This window comes from Lonchura striata, chromosome 1 (assembly GCF_046129695.1).
Source record: "Lonchura striata isolate bLonStr1 chromosome 1, bLonStr1.mat, whole genome shotgun sequence".
NCBI classification, from domain to species: domain Eukaryota; kingdom Metazoa; phylum Chordata; class Aves; order Passeriformes; family Estrildidae; genus Lonchura; species Lonchura striata.
In genome coordinates, this window is record NC_134603.1 from 28,505,644 (window position 1) to 28,521,672 (window position 16,029).

The 16,029-nt window shown below is 33.1% G+C and overlaps 1 long non-coding RNA gene across 2 annotated transcripts in view; it reads left to right on the forward strand.

Moving 5' to 3' along the window:
• Positions 1-16,029, forward strand: part of LOC110481794 (uncharacterized) — a 47,340-nt gene that overhangs the window by 21,481 nt on the left and 9,830 nt on the right. The window contains exon 3 of one of the 2 annotated variants that reach the window (XR_002467311.2): positions 704-1,677. The exons of the other annotated variant lie outside the window; for it this stretch is intronic. This is a non-coding gene — a long non-coding RNA (uncharacterized LOC110481794). Of the gene's footprint in view, positions 1-703; positions 1,678-16,029 lie in introns of those variants that run through there. 2 annotated transcript variants of the gene reach the window in all.

Here is a 16,029-nt window from a genome sequence, read left to right on the forward strand (position 1 = left end):
GAGTACACCAAAAATAAGGAAGATGAAATATATGGTAAGAGCAAAATTAATCATATCTTATGCTTGAAGGCCAAAGACAGGCTATATATGAAATACAGCAGTACAAAAGGCAATTTAGTCTCAAGCAGTCTAAGAGAAATCCTGATTCTTTCTAAGTAATGCAGAACAACTGTATGTCTACCCTGAAATATATAATTCCTCAAGAATACCTGGTATTTGCTAAAAAGCTTCTGATTTCCTGAACATATAGATTCTTTTCTTAGTTAATTCCTCTGAACTTTGACACCCAGCTTGGTTCCAGACACTCGATTGCACTTGTAAAATATTTTGTCCAGATTTGAACAAATGCTAGAAAATTACCTAGCATTTTTTTAAATTATAGGACATGAAATGGAATAAGTGTGAAAATAAGACATACTTCATATGCCTAGTATCAATTTTCAATGATGATTCATTTTCTACACAACCTTCACTTGTTTTATGCTGCCTGTCAGCCTGCAGCAAGATCATGACAGTCAATGTAGAAATACCACAGTTTAGTCAGGCAAAACTATTATCCTTTGCTTTTTCAAACTAGTGAAGTTACAATAATAAGCTTGGGGAAAATTGATAATGAGATTTGTAAAGGATTTAGTTTTGTTATTCTTTATGGGGTTTTCTTAATGTGTTCTCTAGAAAGTGTTTTGCTTCTTTTCTGCTACAGCCTGGACACTCAAACATAAATATAGACTTTCCCTCTGCCCAGAGAGAGAAGTCAAGGATAAAGGAAACAAAAGGAAGAGAGTTACAGTCTTTGCTATTCCGTGTCCTTCACATCAGGAAGAAAGGAAAGAAAATAAATAACAAAATTTGATGATAAGAAAATTTTTTTTACTCCTGCCACATGGATCTGCACAGCTCTGGTTGTTGACCCTTACATGAACTGGAACTGTACCCACCTAGCTACTACTCTTTTGTCTTTCCTTTATAAGAGTGAAATTGTCTCAACAAGACTTTGAGGAAACACTTCACACATGTCCCCGAGATGAAAGACAGAAAAAAATTCGCCAGAAATATTCCAGGTTCATACATAACCTTGGGAAGTGGATCTTTGGTTGTCTTTTGGTTGGCAGAGATGTGAAACTGGAGAAATCACTTTGTTTCTGTTGTCACCTATCAAGGAGTAATTTGGTCAGCAGTTGCAGTTATGCATGCAACTCCTGAGCAAGGCTGAGAACACTTCCAAGAATAATGACAGCTCCATCAGCTGCTGCCCTTCTTCCTGGAAGAGTGTGAAACTGTTCAAAGGCTCTACCTTCTGCCAGTCCTCAAAATATACAAAGTTCACAAGTTGTTTCCTTCAGCTTGAGGAGGGCTGCCATATGTCAGAATAAATATTGGTTTTGTCAGCCAGCAAAATTCAAGTTGCATGATTCAGTGCATGAGCAGGGTGAAAACAGTCATATTTGCAGGCATGTGTTGAAAAGAAGTCATTATCAAATCCTCTTCCCATTTAAAAAATCAAAATAAAACAAAAATACAAACAAAAAAAAACCCAGAGAAAATGATGATTTACTTAAAGAATTATAGTCTTACACTTTGCAAATATAAAAATGACATCTTTGACTTGTCATTATTTCCAGTGCTAAGACGTATGTGTCAAATGTTAATGACGTGAAATAAACTTTCTTGTATCAAGTGTGGCCCTTTTTTTTTGTGGTATTTAGTAGTATAGCTTCTCATGATAACTGTTACCTTCCACTCAGTTGTCTATTCTTACAAGAACAGAATAAAATATGTGGCAGATGAGAATATGTTATGGAATCATTATCACTGTGGTGTAACAAGTTACTTCATGTGAAAAGGAGAAAATATCTTACATGGAGTCTGTTGGGGATTACTCCTGCTTATATCTGCAAAACAGTAGAAAATGTACATCTAATATCAGGTAATTACCTTTGAGTGGATGACTGAACTAATCCCACTGTCTTCTGAGTTTCCAATTAAAAAAAATAGGCTTACCATGTCCTCCAGATATTATTTCAGAAAATACGGCTCATTGGAGGGTCTATAAAATATGACCTATTAAAAATACTGAAACAGTAGGGTTCCTATACTCTAGAGAAGCCTGAAAGGACATTTATTAACAACCTTCAAATATGTAAAAAGTTTCTGCATAGAGGAAAATAGTAAACTGTTTCCCTATGGTTTTTTTGGGGTTGTAGAAAGACTAATTAGATAAATTGAAGCAGGGGAGATTTAGCTTTGATATTGGAAACAACAGTTTAATGATCCTCACATACTGAATATATCACATAAGAAAGCAGCAATTTAATCACTGGATGTTTTTAAGTATAGGTCTTTCATAAATCAGGAAATGTTTGATTATATTTCACAGTCGATTAGCAATAAACGGTGAGATTGACAATCCTTAGAGCCAGACATCAAGTAAATGGTCTTTAGAAACATCTTCCAACCTTATATTCTATTAACCAGAATTAATTATAAATCTAAAGCTATATATGGTGCTCGATACATAGTCTGTAAATTGCTAATATTTCTGCATTTTTTTCTTGTACTTTACTTAAAAACAATCCTATATTATGCTAATCTATCAACAAACTGGAATTTGGACCAACAACAAGAACTACACCAGGACCCAAAATATTCTTGCCTTAATCTGAGGAAATCTAAGCACTTAGTGATTCTCCTAGTGCTGTCTACTGTGAGACCCAGGTGATGTCTGGAGAGTGAATTTTGATCTATATTGGGATGTCTTGATGCAATGGTGACTATGTCAGTGACAGTGTCAGTAGTCTGTGACAGGATGCTTATCTAGAGATTTCTGTCCCCTACACAGAATTTAGAATTAGAGATTAGATTTTATGACCTTTTCTTTCAAAATTCTTAGGGATTTAAGCAGAGGCTGAATTTGAACAAAAAAAGCTCAAATTATTGTAGTTCTAATCTGTCCTACAAAACAGAGCTAAGTAAACACATTAAAAAAATATTACAAAAACCTTTTAAAAGTGGCATCCAGATTTTGTCTTTAAAATGGGGAGGTAATTTTATGTACAGATAAGTAATAAATTAATATAGTACACTGAAAAAAACCAACAAAAAAAAAAACAAAAAAAAAAAAAACCAAACAACTGAAATAAATAAGAATTCCACAGAATTGTACTTCTTTCCTGTATTCTCTATAGTGTTTTATCCTAGTCACTCTCTGTTTAGACTGTGTTGCAGGGAAAATACATTGCTAAGTCACATTTTTTATATACATATAAATGCATGTAATAACAGTTTAGATTTTGGATGGCAATGATATAGATCTGAATTTTCTGAGGAAACTGGATCAAATCCTTTTTTGATTTGATGATGCTCACTGAGTATATAATTTTAATGTTTTGCCCATTTAACATCAAGCTGCTTCTGCAGCAAGGCCCTGACTTTTAGTGTACGCCTATACTCTCAGTAACCCAGTTTTCTTATTTTGCACATTATATATGGTTTGGGTTTTAATATTTTTAAAGTCCAAACTTATCAGATAGCGATAAATGCTGAAAGAGAGCCTCATATAATCCATGTATCTGTTAGATTCTAGTATCTGGGATAGACAAATATTTCCCTTCTCAAGATATACTACACTTCAGTGACCTTAGAAGATTTTGTGATTTGAAACAGAAACATGAGTTAGATGTTTTCTCTGTTCAGAGTACTTATTTACAGAGCTTCTCCTTACAAAATAAAAGATATAGTACCAATGCAGTCTTTACACTGGTAATTCTTTTTCAAAGAGTAGGCAAGGAAATCAGTTAATCAGCTGTTAGATTTTTTTGCCTTTCCTGGTTCTTTTAGAAATCTTAATTGCTCAAAGAACAAGAGTTTAATATTCTGCCTCAGTTCTTGAAACAACATTTTCTGTTTTCCCTCATCTTTTGCACTTGACCTTTGAGTTATTTCTGTATTTCAGAACTCCCAGTCACAGTCCTCAAAAATTAACCTGAATGTCTACTCTGTTCGGGCAGCAGCTCTACAGCCTAAAGGAACTTTTCAGGTTTGCCTGACAGACATTAGAAGGTCAGACTGATGTATTAAATATTTCTGAATGAATTATCCAATTTCACATTTCCCACTTCAAGGTAGTCATATATGCATTTATGTGACTGGAATATGGAGGACTAAGCATCTTTAAACATAATTTATATTTTTAGTATAGGAATTTACAAAAAAAAATTGAGGAATGCAAAAAAGTAGTATAGTTGAAGAGTGGCAGAGCAAGAGCAAGAAGAAATTATTTATATTGAATCTAAATTCTCTGTTTAATATGTCCTCCATTAAACATCTTAACACTTGATTGCACCTAAAAATTTCACTCTCTCCAATAAAAGAGATACACTTTCACAGTAAATTTAAAATAAACTCACCCAAACACATTGTCTTGTAAAGGCAATGTTCTTTCTGTGTTCTCAAAATGCTAACACAGAAATTAGTGAACTCAGGACAATCAAAAGCACCTGAGAAAGAGCAAGCATTCTTTTGTTCCTGACACAGTATGGAGTATCAGGAATGTTACAATACATTTTGGCTTCATCCTTCATCTCTGGCTTTCACAGTGCAAAGTAACTTATCTTAAGGAGAAGCGGGAGATTGAGATAGCTTTGTAGTTTCTGTGCCAGCCAGAAGTTTACACAGAATACTTCAATCTGCCTTCTTTATTCTGCATTGTCAAAGGCTTTTATGTTGAATTCTGCTGCCTGGCTCTTTGAAATAACCACACAACAGCAACTGTCTCTACACAGAAGATGAATGAACAAGTTGCTAAGCAGCCAGATATTTGCTCTCTGTGTTTCTCTGTCATATGCATCCACACACCTATTTACCTAATATTTCTTCTTTTATTTCCTATAATTTTAGATATATTTCATCTCCTATGACTTCTTGAGCAATTTTATCATAGTAGGTAATCTGTTTTGATTAATATGTATGACTGGTTTAGTACAATCCTATATTAGGCTAATCTATCAGAAAACTCTTGTCAGACTAATGATGTTATAACTCAGTGTAACAACAGCTGCTGACATAAGTGGTTTTGGCTGACTTGGTCTTTCTTGATATAATAATGTTAAATGATTGTAGATTGTAACTACATGATCTAACTTTATGGACTAGGATGTAAAAGAAATGTTGTACTAAACTGTCTTTTCTGACATATTTAGCTGAACATCTATTTCTCTCTGATTCTATACAGTAATTACTGCAAAAGAACAGGTTTAATTTTTTTCAAACACAAATTATTTTTATTAACAAAATATGCTTCAAAGCCAAAAAGGAAAAAATTGAGGACATACTCAATAGAGAAATCACATTTGTAATTGCTTATTTTATAGTTATCTTGAAAAAAAAGTAATTTGCCATATGTAATTTTCAACCAGATATATTTCACAAATAAAAGATTTTTCCTTTTTTACCCATTTTCTGCTTCAAGAAAAAAAACACAAAACAAAAATTATGTTATCATACTTCTTTCTTGTATGCTATTATAGACACTGTTGGAAACAAATTGCAGTGGTCTCTACTTTATTTTTTTGTTTCTTCCCTTCCCTTCTTCACAAATTTTTCCAAATATGAAATAAAAATGAAAATCCATCTGACTTGCACACAAACCTTCTGAAACCTATTTCGCAAAGACTGCTGCACATCAAACACCTATGTAAATTGCTGTTTCTTACAAGGCTGCATAAGGCAATCTTCAGACTACAATATCCTTACTGAAAGTATAAATGCAAGAATAGTGCAGGAAAAGTTTTAATTGTGGATTTTCTTATTTCAGCTGGAATTCAGAAGTAATAGTAACTTCAATATTCCTGTTATCTATGACCTTGAGCTATTTCTGACTAAAGAGAATTAGATGAGTTTGAGCAATGTCCTCATGTAAGTACATGATTAAATTTATCTTGTTTTTCTCTCTTGAGATTCAAACATCAATACTTTGATATCACAGGTTCCAGACTGATCCAGCCTTATACAAGCGGTTAAGACAAATACTGATAATAAAAAGCACTTATCTTTTAGATAGAAGTTGGCATTGAAAAGATGAAGATACGTCTGTATTAACAAGTTCTGTGGTGTGATAGAAACAGACCACTAAAGCAGAAGACTCATTGCTCAGGGCCTGAAATCCACACTGCACATGTTTCACTACCCCTTGTGCATAGCAGTTTTTCTGGAGTATCTCTGGACCATTCTCAAAGACAGACTTCCAGTTACAGCTAGACTCCATCTTGATGCAGTTCCTTTGGTGAAGTTTCCTCCAAAAGGAATCCATACCTCAAGAGAACTCTGATTAAAATGAAATGGGCGAAGTAGAAAGAACTGCAAGTTTCATTTCCAAACTCTTTGCTGACCCAAATTAAATTGCTAATGCAAATGCAGTCTCCACACAACTGGTATTTTTTCTGGTTTCCTACATTTGCCTCCTCATTTGAAATTCTAGCTGGATAAAAGGACCCTGCAAACACTTTCGTTTTGGTGGACCTAGGTTTATTTAATTTATTTTTCTATTAAGAATTTGAGTGCTTCAGTCCTGAATGAATAGATTAAAGAATATAAATGCAAACAGATCACTTTGAAAAGATTACCAGGTGCACAGAGTAGGTTGCAGTCGTATTTTCACAGGGTTACTTAGAGGGTGATTTCCCTGTGAATGTCATGCACTGGAATAATCTTTCAAGCGATACAACAACAGAAACATCCAAGCTAAAAGAGCATATCATATCAGTGACCAGTGACCTATGAAAGTTAAAAATATACCGTAACTGCCTATATCATCTAAAACCTCCTTACTAAAGGGTATGCCAGATCCTTAAACTGCAGTAAAGAAGTCCATAGATATAAGTTTCCATGATGGATGGTGACTACGTGGAATCCTTTGTTAGAATAGCAATCAGTATTTTTAACATCCACAGCCTTTGCTCAGCTAAGTTTTCTTGAAAACCAGGATGTGAATGTATTTCAACATCTTGGGACTTGTCCATTTTTATTTTGTTTCCTATGTTTTTCATGAACTAATTCTATTCCTCTGAAATTTCACACTGAATTTTCAAAAAATATTCTGTATAACATATGCATTTAATTGCAAAATCATAACTTTGGGGTCATGATTATATTTGTTTGGTCACATTTTAAAGACAAAGAAATATCTAGGATAACTCTAGAATTGCTCTATTAGTGTATTAGTTTGTGGAAAATGTGGAACTCCCAAGGTATGGTAAGAGATTCAAGTTTCGGTTGAAAAAGTTCTGCTGATTGGCAGAGGAAATCACTGTCAGGAACTGCTATTGAGATCCTTATATGTCTCCCTAAAGGTGAGTCAAGTGAAGAAAATTTCTAGAGAAAAGTTGGAAAACCATGAATGAAACTATGAGTTTCTTCTTTTTTTATGATTCTTTATCTTGTCAGAATGAGAAAGGGGAAAATTATTCAAAGAAATCGTACTTCCTCTCAGCCATTATCTCTTCAGCCTTAATTATTTACAAAGAATAATGCTGGCAAATATTTTCTGCATTGAACTCCACTGGCACAAAAGGGAGACCAAGGCAAAATAAAGGAGTGCAGAAAACTGGTATATGGACTTAGATTTACATAGACTAGTTTTCACATATTCTAAACTGTATATAATTCTTATTTATTTTTTTTATACAGGTAGGTTTCTTTATATAACAGTAGGTTGTTAACATATCAGCAAGAGTTATAACTTTTAGCAGCACTAGCATTTTATTGATGAAATGAAACCTCTTTCCAGATGTACAATAAATGTCATTTTAACTAATCCTCTGCTGTTATTTATGCTGCTTACTCAAGTACTTACTCTTTGGACCATAATCAGATGGCAAAAGACATGGACTACTCAAAGTCAGTACCTGGTCTCTATTTTCACTGAAAGATGATAAGAGCTCATGTCCACTCACAGCAGCCAGGACTCACACAGGCCAAGTGGGACAGTGGCAAGTCAGGAAAACTTCATAAAATGGATCTTTTTGGGGTGTAACTGTGATTTCCTCTCTGCTTTTCAGTCTTAAACATAACTTTTTCTTTATAGTAAGTAGTACAGGCAAACAATAGTGATCCTGAAAATTTCCAAGGGGCTTGTCTGATCATTCTTAAATCTCTAGTGAATGATTCTCTGCAGCTCAGGAAAATAAACAATTTAGAATTTTCAAGAGTGAGAGTGAAAGGTTATGCCAAAGGAAAGTAATTCCAGAAGAATAACTATGACACCCTGAGCAAAAAAAGGAACTGTAAGTATAGATCCTTTCTCCCCCCAGGTAGCATTATATTCTTATTATTAGCATTTCATATTCTGTTGCATTGAACCAAAGGGGTTTCAGCTCTTTTAGGACAGGAATGGAACTTGATGCAGCAATGATTTTTCATTAAATTGAACTTAGAGTAGCTTATGGTGACTACCAACAAGGCATAGAGGGAGAATTAACTGAGGCCTTACTGTCATTGCATTGTTTGAGCCAAGCATTCACTGGAGCTCACTCAGGAGAAAACAAATAATATATTGGAATTATTTCATCCTAACCTGTCAAGCAGAAATAAATGCAGACATTGAATTTCAGGGAACCTTCAATAAAATATAGAGAGAGAGAAGTAAGCTCTAAACAGCATAACTTTCAGAAAAAACATATTGTCAGAGAACTAGTATATTTTAGAAAGCCAGGCCTGTTATAATTCCTCTGCTAGTTAGTGAAAGACAAATATTTGTATCCACAACCATTTAGGAGAGTCATAAAAGACCTAAATACTGGTAATAGCTTCTTATCCAACTGTTAGTGTTGCTAAAAATTATGACACTTTGAAAGACCAAGACAAATCAGATTTTCTCATTTCATTTTATGACTCTTGGGCTATCCTCCTTTAATGAGCTTCTCTGCTTCTCATTTCATTACTCCTAAGAGGTTGTCAATGTGGACAGAACAACCTATAATGGTAACTTGAGTGAGCTATCGGCTAAAAATGTAAACCAGTAAGTGTAAGTAGGCATCAAAATTTAGTACAACAGAAATATACATACTGAAAAAAATCTTTTACTAATTTTCTGGTAACAGAATGAAGGACAAGAGTAAAATGGACTCATTGTATGATGCACAATCACCAGGCAGTAGCACAATTACAGCGAAAAATAGAAAATATAAAAGCATAATACTCATAAACAACAGGAGAATTAAGTGTATTCATTTAATATGTTTTCAAATCACTTCTGTTGTGGTTTTGGGACTGGTAGAGTTTATTTAGCCAGGAGTAAACAGCATAAGAGAGAATACCCAAGGAAAAGTCACAATGGTTAGAGCAGAGGATGAAAAGTGGTACTGAAGCTAAAATCTCACTTAAATAACTTGAAGAAGAGGGTACAGTTAAGCAATCTCAACAGAGAAGGTTTAGTACAAATTTATATAATGTAAATAAATGCTTTGTTGAGATAGCCAGGCTCTGACAAAGCACAAACAGAAATATCAAGCTAAGAACTTGTGGAGCACTTCACATCTGAACTACCCCAGGATTCTATTGATAGCACTTGGAGAGGAATCTCAACCACTAGAAAGCAATACTAAAGTGAATGGTCTTGCAGGGTTAACACAAAACCACTGAGCTGGCACAGGGATCATCTGTTGTATAACTTAAAAATATGCAGAAAGCTTAAAGTATTTTTTCAGTTAAAGAATTATCCAAGAAATTATAGACTAGGTGTTGTCTTTAGTATGAAATTTAAGTTTATGCTTGGGGAAGGAGATTGACATCATATTCCTCTGTAAAGTGACATAGTCATAAGCTATAGAGCTGCAGGAATGGAAATACTCTCCAGTAATTTAATTTGTACTAGAAGTTAAGTAAGAAAGAGAGTTCTTAGTTCTGTAGACTATCTTAGGGATATTAGGAAAAAATTATTCTCCAATGAATTATTGGGCAGTGGAGGGAAGTGGTTGAGTCACCATTCCTGGAGGTATTTGTGTAGATGTGGCAGCTGGGGACCTGGTTTAGTGCTGGACTTGACAGTGTTAGGTTAATGGTTGAATTTGATGATTTTAAAGGTCTTTTCCAACCTAAATTATTTTGTGATGCAATTGACCTGAATCAGTGGAGAGAACACTTCTTCAGAAGTCTCTCCAAAACCAGATTATTATATTACGTCAGAAAATATATCTGCCCTTGCCACAGCATTATGTTAATTAATCCTTTTATTCTAACCAACCTGAAAAAAGAATAGTAAAGAAATTTCATGCTGTAGAGAACTTGTTTATACCTGTTCTTCTCTGATAAGGGTTCACTCAGCAGGCTACAAGTATAAGACTACAAAGTAGCAGTAAAAAAACTGAACAAACTTAAACTTAAATCAAAACCAAACACATAACAACCACATCAACATCTACAAAACCATTGCTATGCCTAATCTTGCATGAGAATTGTAATTAAGAGTTAGTTAACCTGCTCTGCAAATTCATTTGGTATTAGTCTATGTGTATACTTCTCTTACTGCGTTGCTGAATGGGGCTCCTAGGCAGTATTGTACAGAATCATAAACCATCTTTCTGTAAGAACTGAAAGAAGAGGAAGAAAGTCATGAAAAATAAAAAACCAGAGAAAATATAGGCTCTGCTCATGGTACCTGACTGCAGATTCCTTAAATCTAACTCACAAATCAAATTTGCGATTTGAGGAAAATGCAAAAGGGGAAAAAATAACACCTCAGCCAGTCTGGCAATAACATTGAAAGGAATTGGAAAATACTTATCAGTTTGAAATATATTTAATATCATTTGGTGCAGAAAAGTGAAAGGGAAGTCATCAATCTTCCCACATTTTGCAGGAAAAGCAACATTTAACATTTACAATCACTACAGCTTTGAGGAGAAAATATAAACTGCAATATAGTACTAAATATCTTGTGCTTCAAAACAAACTAACTTCAAATAGATCTGTATTTCTGTCTTCACATACTCGGCAAACCACAGATCAGATCCGAAATGCAGGCTTAGTCATAAGTACACAGAGCCACAAGAAAACTACACAGTGATCTCTGCATTTACAGAGATGCTTAACAAAAAGGAAGATAAATTGACCAATTGTTATCAAGCTTATTATTTTAATTTCCTGTATTTTTATTTATATCATACATTCAAATATTTTGTTTTTTATCACAGCAAAAAAGGAATCACATACTAAAAGATATTTGATGAAATTACTTGAACTGAATTGTTATAACTTTAAATGTTGAGAATTTTAAATGCAAATGAAAACATTAATACACTCTATTCAAATAACATAATTTTAAGATAATATCTGATTCTGCTGAAAATTTGGAGCAACATAATATATTCAAATTCAATAAATTCAGAGCAGCTTCAGATTTCAAGGCATAGATGACAAATCTGTTGGTTTGAATTTTGCTAGGTTTGGAGGTTTTGTTGTTTTAAATAATTTCCATCTGGTTAGAAATTTGCATCTAGTTATTTCAGTGAAAGTGTTTAAAACATCTCATATATGCTGAATAGATCAGTAATATGAGTCTTTGTTTTGGAAGTTCTAATAGTCAATAATATAAATAAACAGACTGGTCCTGGGGACATGCACATGGGTAATATTCAAATAAAATTCAATATATGTTTTAAATGCTGAGTAGGAGGCAAAAAGGCACATTTAATTAATGTTTCTAATAATTTTATAACATATCTTTAGTTGTCTTTTCTTTATTCTTTCATTGCACACCCAAATGTTAGTGAAATGTGCACATGAACTGTGAAATCTGAATATTCTATAGTGAATTTCAAAAAGCAGTATTATTGAATATTATGTATTAATACTTCCTTTTTAAATAATTGTGTTTATAATTAGATATATATTTATAAATGAACAATTACACATTTTTATATATTATATGTATATTCATTTTTAATTATAATTATATATTTTATCATATATAAAATATTATTGTTACATTGACATTAATATCAGGACGTTCTTTCACACAAAACTTTAAATAGGAAACATTTACAACAGTTGAGATGTCCCTCAAAAAAAAAAAAACATCATGTAACTTCCTAATTGAGAGACTTCTATGGTAAGATTTTGTAAATGAATTATTCTTAAAGCAAAATACACACCATGCAGTTTCACAGAGCAAGTACTTTGCGTCCCCTACAAAATTAATTACCACTTCTAGATCTCCCCTTAGAGGTACACCCCAGCAGGGTAGTTCCAAATCTGGCTGTTCCTCCTCTTCCTGCCTCCTCCTTCAATCCAGGCTCAACCAGAACTCATTTATTTTCCCATCCTCGGGGAGGGGAGTGGTGGAAATCCTCATCCCCAGACCAAAGCTTAGATCCCACCACATACTCTGGTTTTACCCCGAGCAATGGATGCAGCTTATCTGTGAGTCTATGCTGCCCAAATAATCTGTGTACCAACTATGTTTCACTGAAGACATTGTCCATAGTTGGAAAGGGGGGCAAAAAAGAGATCAGGAATATTTTGATTTTATTAACTACTTTGTTCTTTATCAGTTATTCTCTGAATGCTAGTTATCATACAGTCCTTACCGATTTTGTCAATTAGACATAATCTTTCCATATTTGAGATAAATTTATCAATATCAAGGATGATGAATGTTGATGATACCAACTTTTTGGTATAGAGAATTAGATGTCTACTATGAAAGGAATAGAAAATTCATTCCTTCAACTCTTTTTTTTTATCAACAACCTAATTTGAAGCGTTGTTTTCATTTCTGTGAACTGTTGCTACCATTTAATATGGAATAAATATGGAAGTTTAAGTGTGGGTTTTTTTTGAGTTAGAAGATATTTTTTAAATCAAGCTGATTTTGATTCACATCTGAAACACTCTAATATACACAGATGTAATGTAAAGATTAGGTAGAGATATTATTCCAGAGATCTTTCTGTAAAAAATAATATAAATTAAAATAAAAGTGGATTCATAACATTTTAATAAAACTTGGCATTATTCCATGCATTATATTAATGCTTTGGCATAATGGTTATAATATCTTTTACGTAATATGATCAAATTATATTAAAATGAAATAGATAAGCAAATGCATTCCAAAAAAGGGCCAGAAATATTAAATCATGTCATCATTAAAACAGTAATAAAGGCATTCATACATTAAATTGTGTAAAATAAAAAAAATTGATGCTCTTATTGTCTAGATGTGTTTGCCATGAATTTTAACAATATTGTGATGGTTGCAAAAAATACGAACTATTTGTATAGCCTACCCTTGCTTTTACAATTCATAGTTTCTAATGAAAAATAAATTGTTCTTTCTGACATTTTTCTGAATCACATTATTAATATCAGTTTCCTACTCTGTTTTTGAACCATATGACTTTTAATAGGTGGGTTCTGAGACTAGGCAACAAAGACAATGAAATATCACTGTATTTTCCAGATGCTTTTGTAAGAAAACACAAGACAATACCTTTCAGAATAAAAACTGACTTGTTCATTAATTATTCAGGAAAAAGTGAATCACACCAACATTGATTAACTTAGGCCCATTGTGTGTTGGTCATCTGAGAATCTTGGTAAACTCTGGCATATTGATCTTGCTAAGCCTTTTCTGTTGCTGTGTCATCTCTATAAATATCTAAATATTTCTATTCTACTACAGTTATACAGCTATAACCTTTGTTTTAAAGATCTTCTGAGTTTCTCTTTACTACCTTTCCTTATGCTTTAATATCAAACACTATTCATATTGTTTTTAGTGTGCCACAAACCATCAAAAATAGTATTTTTTTTCTTATCAAAAGACTATCTGCAGAAGGATTCAGCCTAAAAAGAAAATTGAATAACAGAAGTCACGAGATATGTTTTCTTGAGAATCCTGGCCAGAAACTTATCAAAATGGAATGAAGATAAAGGAAAATTATTGAGATGATTAGTCATATCCCTGATAATGTTTCCCTTTGTATATAGCATTAGCTATTCCCACACAATAACTTACTCAGTACTTCACAAATAGTTGATTGTTTGGATTTCTTTATTCCACAGCAATGAAGGAGAACATTGGTTGAGATGGTTCATGTAATTGCTCTGTAATTATCAGAGCAATGAAAACATCTACCTGCTTTTGGTCTTTGCTTTTGTAAGAAATCATATCCCAGCATGTATGAGTCATGGTTTTATTGGCCTTGTTTGGCTATATTAGATGTTCTGAAAATTTCTCTGATTCTTCCTTGTATGTGCCCCTGTTCAGTCCTTCCAGAAAATAAACCTCCTTGCTGATTCCAAAGTCTCAGCATAGCAACTTTATGAACTTCTTCAGAATTAAAAAAGTTCAAATCTATTTCTCCTCAACATTAAAAATCCAATAAATATTTTTGGTTTAAATAAAACTCTTGATTTGTAATCAAAATTTATCTTTGACATTTTTAAAGCATTTAAGGAGAGCCTAGATTTTTTTTTAAATTGTAATTAAGTAAAATATGCCACTTAAAAAATACTATTGAAAAGTTATCCTTCTTTTAGTAGGTCTTTTTAGGGGGCAAGTTGTCAAACCCAGCATTTTCAGCTGCTTTTATCAGTCTGTTTTCTGAAGAAGAAACCAAGCCATAAACAATAGGTTTTTTGAGAGGGCTAAAACACAAGGTTGTAGAAAAAGCAAGCCAAAGAGAACAAGCACATTTGGATGTGATCATGAAGTAATTTACTAGGATTTGAAAGTGCTTCACCTAGTGGTTACAACCTCTTTGTCACCTCAAGGGCAGACAAGACCTCGTTGTAACATTTTAACTTTAATATTGATAGCATCACTCTCGGTTTTACTGATTGCCCACTTGATGTTACAATCACCTCGTTTCTTTTAGAGTTTCTTTAGTGAGGATAGTGACCTACTGCCATTCTACTGTACTGTGTACAATTTATGTGACACCAAAATGCCTCCAGGTTCAATGTGCACTATTGAGAGTAAAATACATTATTCCCCTAAGTTTTCTTTTGACTGTTTAATAACACAGGATAAGTTTGAAAGGAGAAAAAAATGCCCAGAACACAAAAGTGGAATCAATTATATCTTATTTCATTTGGAATTCAGTTTGGAAGAATATATATTTGGATGGGAACATCCATTCTTTGACTAGTGAAAAACTGATTTATCAAGAAAATACAGACAATAAAACTAAACACAAGTAAAAAAATATTAAATGAAATATCAAGGTATATTTACCTTAATGTTTTTAGATTTTTTCCCATATCAAATTATTTCAAACACTATTTCAAGTAAATGTAATTTTTATATAAGTTAAAAAAAAACAAAAACAAAAAAAAAAAAAAAAACGCAGAGAAATGCTTTTATATTTTCTGTTAATGATTACATGATGAAAATAATCTCACAGAAATACCAGGGCTGGAATAGATCTTTGGAGATACCTATTCAACTTCCAAATTTGATTTTCATGAAATTTGGAATAGAAGTTCTAAAAAGCTTTTACCAATACTTAATGGTATCAGAAGTAAATGAAGGCAAAATAATACATTATGGAAATGCCCAAAGCTTAAAAAAGGTCAAAAACTAAAAATTTGACAAAATTGTCCTTGACAATTCACTGGGATTATAATAGAAAAGAGACAGACCATTATCCAACTCTTGGCTTTTAGCTGGGGGAAGGGGATGTTTTCTGGGGTTTTGTGGTTTGTTGTTTGTTGGTTTTTTTTTAATTTTCACTTGGTTTGGGTTTTTGTTGTTGTGTTTTGTTGGCTTGAGGGTTTTTTTGTTTTAATTTACTATAGTAAGATACACCATTAAACTCCTGAAATATTTGATTTCTTGGGCATCAATTAGATGTGCATGTGGTAGGTCGGCAAGAAGGACAAAATGGATTAAAAAGAATGGGTGTGGGATTGGATAGGGACACAAAAGGCCATGACAATCTGCATCAATCCCGTGTAACCACAGAGCAAATATTCATTTGATTCTTAGCCAATGCAGTTTTTACATCATCCGTCAAATCACAGAGGCAG